Here is a 7,721-nt window from a genome sequence, read left to right as displayed (position 1 = left end):
GCAATAATGTGCAGCAAAGTAAGATCTACAAAAAACGTTCATCAAACCAAAATTGTCAATCGTGAATTAAGGTGGTTTTTTTTTAAATACAATTTTACACAATATAAAAAGAAGATGTGGTATGATTGTCAATGAGACAACTGTCCACAAGAGACCAAAATGACAGAGACATTAACAACTAAAGATCAAAACAAAGCTGACATGGCTAAACATAGAACATAGAGGTCAAATGCAGTGTTTTGCTTATATCTTAAAAAAAATCTAAAGCTTTTAGAGTGACTCTGACATGGATTCAAAATGGTATATAAGCCAAGATTTATTAGCCCTGACATTTTCAGCCTAACTGAACAACCCTTTTATAGGTTGCTGCCACTAAATAAATTGGTAATTTTAAGGAAATGTTTAATGTAATTAGAGATACTGATAAACTGTTAACAGCAAAGTTCAGCGAAGTAAGATCTACAACAAAACTTTCTATTGACCTCTGCAGGGGTTATTGATATTTAAAGACTTTGTTTCAAATATTGTCCATCTATTTTTTTTGCCTTACTTAACTCAACCTTCTGCTTTGAAACTGCGAAATTATTTTGATCCAAATTAGTGATGAATGAGTTACAAAGCATCTTGTATAAATTATTACCTTGCCCAAGAAAAATGGCCGCGCATCAAGAAACATGGCCACTATGGTATAGAAAAACATAAGGGTAAAATGCATTTTTTGTACTTAAATAAAAAAAAATACGACAGATACAAAGAAAATTTAAATGGAATCTATAAGCCACTCATTAATCAATATTAAAATGCAAAAATAATCATCAAAATTACAGGTGAGCGACTTTAAAAGCTCTTGAGAGATTTTTATTTGTTTTTAATTTCTGTGTTATGGTATGTTCCCCCTGATCTTGTCTTTTGGTCGTTTGTCGTGCCATGACTTGCTGATGTCAGTAGTCGAATCATAATTTCGAATAACCCTTTAATATATTCTTCTACTATTTACATGCGTTTTGTTTGACCGGAAATATACTGTTCCATGAATGATCGGGGTTGCCAATTGTGTGATTGATTGATAAATGATCGGTTATCGATGATCCATAGAATCCGGTATGGGCTGTGCAGATTTAAGTCTAGATAACATTGTCTGTTGCACAACTGTTACACAGCCTGAACGAACTATGTTTGAAAAAAATATTTAATATTTAAGAAAAAACTATGAACGAACTATTATGAGGCATTCATATAAATCAGAACATTATCCCAACGTTAACGTAGTGTTGCTGTATGAAGATTCGTATGCTCTTTAAACAATGTGCTTTTATGTTTAATACTAAAGTACAAAGTGAGGCTTTTTATACGTTTATATAGGACTGTATTAAAAGCAAGAAGATTTACATCCTATATAAAAATGTATCCTCAAGTTAAATGAGAATAGGTCAACCCAATTTTTCGGAAAACATATTTGATAAAATTCTGAATAACAATAACTATAACCAGTTTAACTACACTAAATGTATATTTTGACCATTTAGTGTTGTACGGTTATTCTCGATCGCGAGTACAAAGCTATTGCGAATTCAAAACAAAATACAAGGTGAAAGAGTGGATACAAGAGGCCCCTCATGGGGGGTCGAAGTAATAACATATATAAGCACACATTGTTGCCAATAAAATCACTTAATCTTTATTATTTAATTATTTTTTAACAAGAAAATCTACTTCAAAAAGTTCGAGATTTATAGAGTATCGTTGGTTATCTCAACGAGATTGAATTACGATACGGCGAAAGAGAGAAAATCAATGAGTTAAGATTACTAATGATAACATGTTTAACGCTAATATTATTTTATCTATGAAGACAGTTGTTAATGTTTGTGATATTTTTGTCTTTTGTGGATAGTTGTCTCATTGGCAATCATACCACATCTCTTTTTTATAGGTTCATTGACAACGACCACGTGCGCCCTTATTATCTAGTAATAATGTTTTATATCACTTGACTCCGCTGAGAAAGAAAATTATCATGGTTAGCAAGATCAAAGGAAAATTTCGTGAACTAGCAATAATATAAAATAATCATGAAATGTTTGGTCTGGTAATGAAATACTCACTATAAAAAGTAACCTATCACATAATCAAAAAATCCATAAGCCTACGTCCCAAAAATTGTTCCCGTTCTTCTCATTTTAGTTTGCCTCAACTAAATGTTATAAAAAAAAATGCTTATGAACAACAAAAACACATACCACAGTCGTATTTTTCTGATATCTTCTTTGCCAGCATTCGAGTTAACAAGTCACCGCTCAAATTATGTAAAGCAAAAGTGTTCAGTAAACAGGAATTTGTAATGAATCTGAAAACGTATCACACGATATAGCCGACTTCAATAAACCTTTCAGAAATCCTTTTAATGTCGTTCATGAATGTTTTCTTGTGTTTACATCGAAGATTTATCATATTTATCTAACTTTTCAAAGTTCTGACATGTGCTAGACTAAATATGTAAAAAGTGTTACTCCCTCAAATTTTTGAAAAATGATGCCCATCCTCAACTTTATCAGCTGAACAATACAATTTTTTTTAATATCTAGCATTTTCGATTCTTAATGTGATGGGCTGCACCGATTCTTAATTTTTTCTTAAAATCAATGATATCTAAATATGTTTCGCATTTAAAACAATCTTTAAATGAAAAATAAGTGTCAAGTTTGCCAAAATGAGTTTTTACAATCAATTAGACAATTTAAGAAAGACACAACAGGACAAGAATGTCACACATTGTCATAGATTTCTTACTAGTTGTTATAAATTTGCTTTTATACTGCACTCGTTCTATTTGAGCAGTCAAAATACGGTGTCTGTGTATTTCTATATCATAAACAGTCACCGACCCGATATCACGTTTCCTCATTAATACTTTTATATAAAAATAGGAGTTGCCGAAATGTTTATGTCCGTCATATTTGTTGTAGATCATCAGTCCTGCAATTCCTTCGACCATTATAAAACTAAAAGAGGCATATTTTTCTAGATTTTGAAAAGTTTTCTATCCTCTCTAACATTTTTTTAGGTCTAAATTGTGTTACGGACCATTCATTAATTTGGTTGCTTGATTTTGATTCATTGTTATTGTTTACATCACCTTTGTTTTCAAATAACTGTTTTTCACATAGTTGATCATCATCAAGTTTGCCTAAAGTGTCCTCATCACTGGCCTCTTCTACAGGGCTACTTGTAGGTGTATTGTGTCGAATAACTTGTTCACCATTGAACTCTTTAATTATTTTAATTAATGCTATCAAGATCGGAAAATCCCGTTTGACAAATTTGTCTTTGGCATTACCCTGTATCTGGATGACCCCAGTGCTAATAAAAAATGTAACTTTGTATAAAAGGGGGTATCTGTATCATGTGGATGCTTCGCTAAAATTTCGAATTGATATTTCACGGTAATTCTTATTTTATTTTCACCATAAACAATTTTTTCTATTCGTGACATTTTGTTACTTTTTAATTTGAGTATGTATTACTATAGGCATGTCCGTATATCTGCTGGAATGTTGCTATATAGAAATAGAAAATTCACAATTGGTAAGCTGAAATCATTTCTTTTGTCGTAAAGTTTCGTTTCCACCAACCCTCATTGTCAATTTCTAGATGTACGTAAAGAAATGATGCAGACTAAGTTGTATCTGTCGTATCCTTTATCTCATGTTTGATAGGCTAGATTCGTTCAAATTAGTCACTGAATCATTAAGTGAGAAAACATTTTTTAGTGGTTAGTAAAGTTTAAAAATACTGCTTACGTTGTTTTTTGTTTGTTTTTTCTTCCTATGAAGTTCATGTACTATGTCAGTCTTTAACTTATATAAATTAAAAGGAACAAGCCGACAAGAAGAGGGGCACTGTTGGTTACCAAGGGAATGTCGATTGTTTGTTGAAATACACGTCCTCCGAAGTTATAAATATATTTTCAATCAAGAATCAAGCATCTTGATAATGTTTGTTTCAGAAAATATTTTGTTTGAGTCAGAGTGAATTTTTACAAAGTAAGATTTAGTTAAAATAACAATTTAACGGACAATACTGAAGAAAATTAATTCATACATAGTATGTACAATTTACAAAATTAAAATTGAAGCAGTGGTGTTTTGGGAATGAACTTTAACGAGGCGATTACAATGATACATTATGAACCGCACATGCGCACAAACAAACGTTATTTTTTATGACAAATATCACCTGACTTTTACTTTATACAAGAACATTTTTAGATCTGTTTTACGCTTGATATAATGAAAGTGGAATGAACTCTGGAAAAGCGTTTACCTCTGTGTCTGTTTGAAACTGATTCGTTTTATAAGAGAAAACTTCGAGAGAGAGTTTGTGATAGGAGTAGTTTTGAGATTCGAGTTACAGCTCCAAGTATAATTATGTCTCATAGAAAAAGAAGATAAAAAACATAACTAATTCCAAGGAAAATTCAAAACAGAAAGTTCGATAAAAAAAATGGCAAAATCAAAAGCTCACACACATCAAACGAAGGAAAACAAAAGAACGGTCATATTCCTTAATGCCGGCATTTCGATTTGCAAAAATTGTACATTTACCTGGTTTTATAGCTAGCTAAACTTCTCACTTGTATGACAGTTTCAGGAACTGGCATCCTATTGACAACAATGTATGAGGAAACCACGCAGAGACAATATGAAAAAAAAGTGAAAAAAATGGAGTACAGCAGTCTACATTTGTATTATAATCTTAATCGCAATAATTCAAACCAACAAAGAAAAATGAAATGGCATATACAATGTAGATCATTCCAAAAGATAAACTTCAAATTCAAGTTCAACCAATAATCAAACGTGTTTTTGAACTTCAAGTTCATTTCAAGTTCATGTAAATAATTTCCAGATCTGAAAGACATCGCATACGAGTTAGGGTTCAAACTATTTAAATTGAAAATGGAAATGGGGACTGTGTCAAAGAGACAACAACCCGACCATAGAAAAAAAACAACAGCAGAATGTCATCAACAGGTCGTCAATGTAGCGAGAAATTCCCGCACCCGGAGTCGTCCTTCAGGTGGCCCCTAAACAAATAAATACTAGTTCAGTAATAATAAACGCTATACTAATTTCCAAATTGTACACAAGAAACTAAAATTAAAATTATACAAGACCAACGAAGGCCAGAGGCTCCTGACTTGGGACAGGCGCAAAAATGCGGCGGGGTTAAACATGTTTGTGAGATCTCAACCCCCCCCCCCCCCCCCCTATACCTCTAGCCAATGTAGAAAAGTAAACGCATAACAATACGCACATTAAAATTCAGTTCAAGAGAAGTACGAGTCTGATGTCAGAAGATGTAACCAAAGAAAATAAACAAAATGACAATAATACATAAATAACAACAGACTACTAGCAGTTAACTGACATGCCAGCTCCAGACTTCAATTAACCTGACTGAAAGATAATATCTTCATCATATGAATATCAGGCACAATCCCTCCCGTTAGAGGTTAAGTATCATACTATCATAAAATATATGAGAAGAACATACCCGGGTCATGCCAATAACTGTTTTTTTAGAAATAAATGTGTTTATTTCCGATGCAAAGACCCTATAAGTGAATCAATATTAAAGCCAAAATATGCAATCTTTAATGACCCGACAACAGTATCATAACTATATATCCCTTTTTAATAAGTCTATTTAAAGGTTTTGTTAGTTTCTGAGGAGAATACTGAAATTTTTGTGCTCTATAAAGAATATTTCCATAAAAAATTGGATGTGAAATACCTGAACGTATAAGATGTATGCATGTTGAGTTATATTTACGAATTATTTCCTTATACCGGTGATAAAATTAGTAAATTTTTTGACCAGTTTGTGATATCGAAAACCCTGGTGTAATAATTTTTCAGTAATACATAAATTTCTCTCGCTAAAATCTAATACGTTGTTACATACACGAGCGAATCGTACGAGTTGAGATATATAAACACCGTAAGATGGTTCGTTTCAGAGAGTTTGTGTGTTATAATTCGATTTCAATAAAGCGTATGATAAATTTAGAAACGTACCTGTCAGTCTTGATTTCCAATACACATAACAACAAGGAGTTTTATTTTATAGTTCTCTATCTTTTAGTTTGTTTTTGCCAACCAGAGTTTTGAATGTGTAGAATTAAGTGTTGCGCTCCTCTTAACAATAACGCAGTGTGTATGCTGAACAACAAACAAAGATAGACGACTCAATTTTACATGTAACCTATTACGCGGTAGTTTTAACTGTTGATCGACATATTATACTGTTATACCACTATCCCAGGATAAGGGAAGGCTTGGGATCCCGCTTACATTTTTAATCCCGCCACATTATTTAGGTATGTGCCTGTCCCAAGTCAGGATCCTGTAATTCAGTGGTTGTCGTTTGTTTATGTGTTACATATTTGTTTTTTTGTTCATTTTTTTATTTAATTATGGCCGTTAGTTTTCTCGTTTGAATTGTTTTAAATTTTCATATCCGGGCCTTTTATAGACAACTATGCTGTATGTGCTTTGCTCATTATTGAAGGCCGTACGGTAACCTATAGTTGTAAATGTCGGTGTCATTTTGGTCTCTTGTGGACAGTTGTCTCATTGGCAATCATACCACACCTTCTTTTTTATATAGTTGCAAATTTTGTAAATGGTTGACTTGTGGGTAGTTTTTACATCCGAGTTAAGAGGTATGTTACGTTGCAATGCGTTGACATGACAGATGACATACAGGAAAATGTTTTTTGGGTTGTATCAGTAGACTAAATCATTGGGAGAATTTAAATTATTGTTTGCATAGACCCATATGCGACGGATTATTTCGAATGCGATCCAATAGTCTTTGCTCTTCCACATTTTAATTTTAAGGTTATAGTTCGCGAGTAGTTGAAGTGTTCGAGAGATCAGCAACTTGTTATAAGAGAATAATGTGGTTTTTAATAAGCCTAGTCGTTACTTTAACGACCTTGAGTGGATATAGAGCCATCGCACGATCGAAGCTTATAGCCGTTTACAGTGTATATCTCCTCTTAGATAGGATACATTTAATTTTACCAGAGTTCGTCTTGTTCTTTCTGTGCTTGATTTTTTTTTTATGTTTTTTCATCAAATAGGAGGGACTCGTCGAATAATTTTTAGGAAAAATAAAGCTGGCTTTTTTATAGCTGACTATATGCGGTATGGGCTTTGCTCATTGTTGAAGGCCGTACAGTGACATATAATTGTTAATGTTTGTGTCATTTTGGTCTTTTGTGGATAGTTGTCTCATTGGCAATTATAATACCACATCTTCTTCAAGTTTTATATTTTGTTTATCAGATCATACACTTGATTATATAATGGAACATAATAATAAAAACAGCAATAGTACATTGAACAGCATTATTCAAATCACCGATGCCACGACTATGTTGATTCGTTATAAAAAAAAATGATACACGACATACATTACCGAAAAGGCTTGCAAGTTGTGAATGACCAAGAGAGGGGGCTGGTGCTGTCCTCCCTTTAAATTAAACCGTCGAGTACTTTGATTTTTGCAAGACTACTTTATCTATTATAGATTAAATGTTTTAATTAATTGATAATAAGTTCATCTTGTGAGAGAAGTCCAAGATTAATTTACTATTGAATTAATCCTGCGGTAGACTGTGGGTATCGATTAATCCCTTACAGTAGCCTAAC

Source organism: Mytilus trossulus, chromosome 14 (assembly GCF_036588685.1).
Source record: "Mytilus trossulus isolate FHL-02 chromosome 14, PNRI_Mtr1.1.1.hap1, whole genome shotgun sequence".
Lineage (NCBI taxonomy): Eukaryota > Metazoa > Mollusca > Bivalvia > Mytilida > Mytilidae > Mytilus > Mytilus trossulus.
This window is presented reverse-complemented; position numbering follows the sequence as displayed.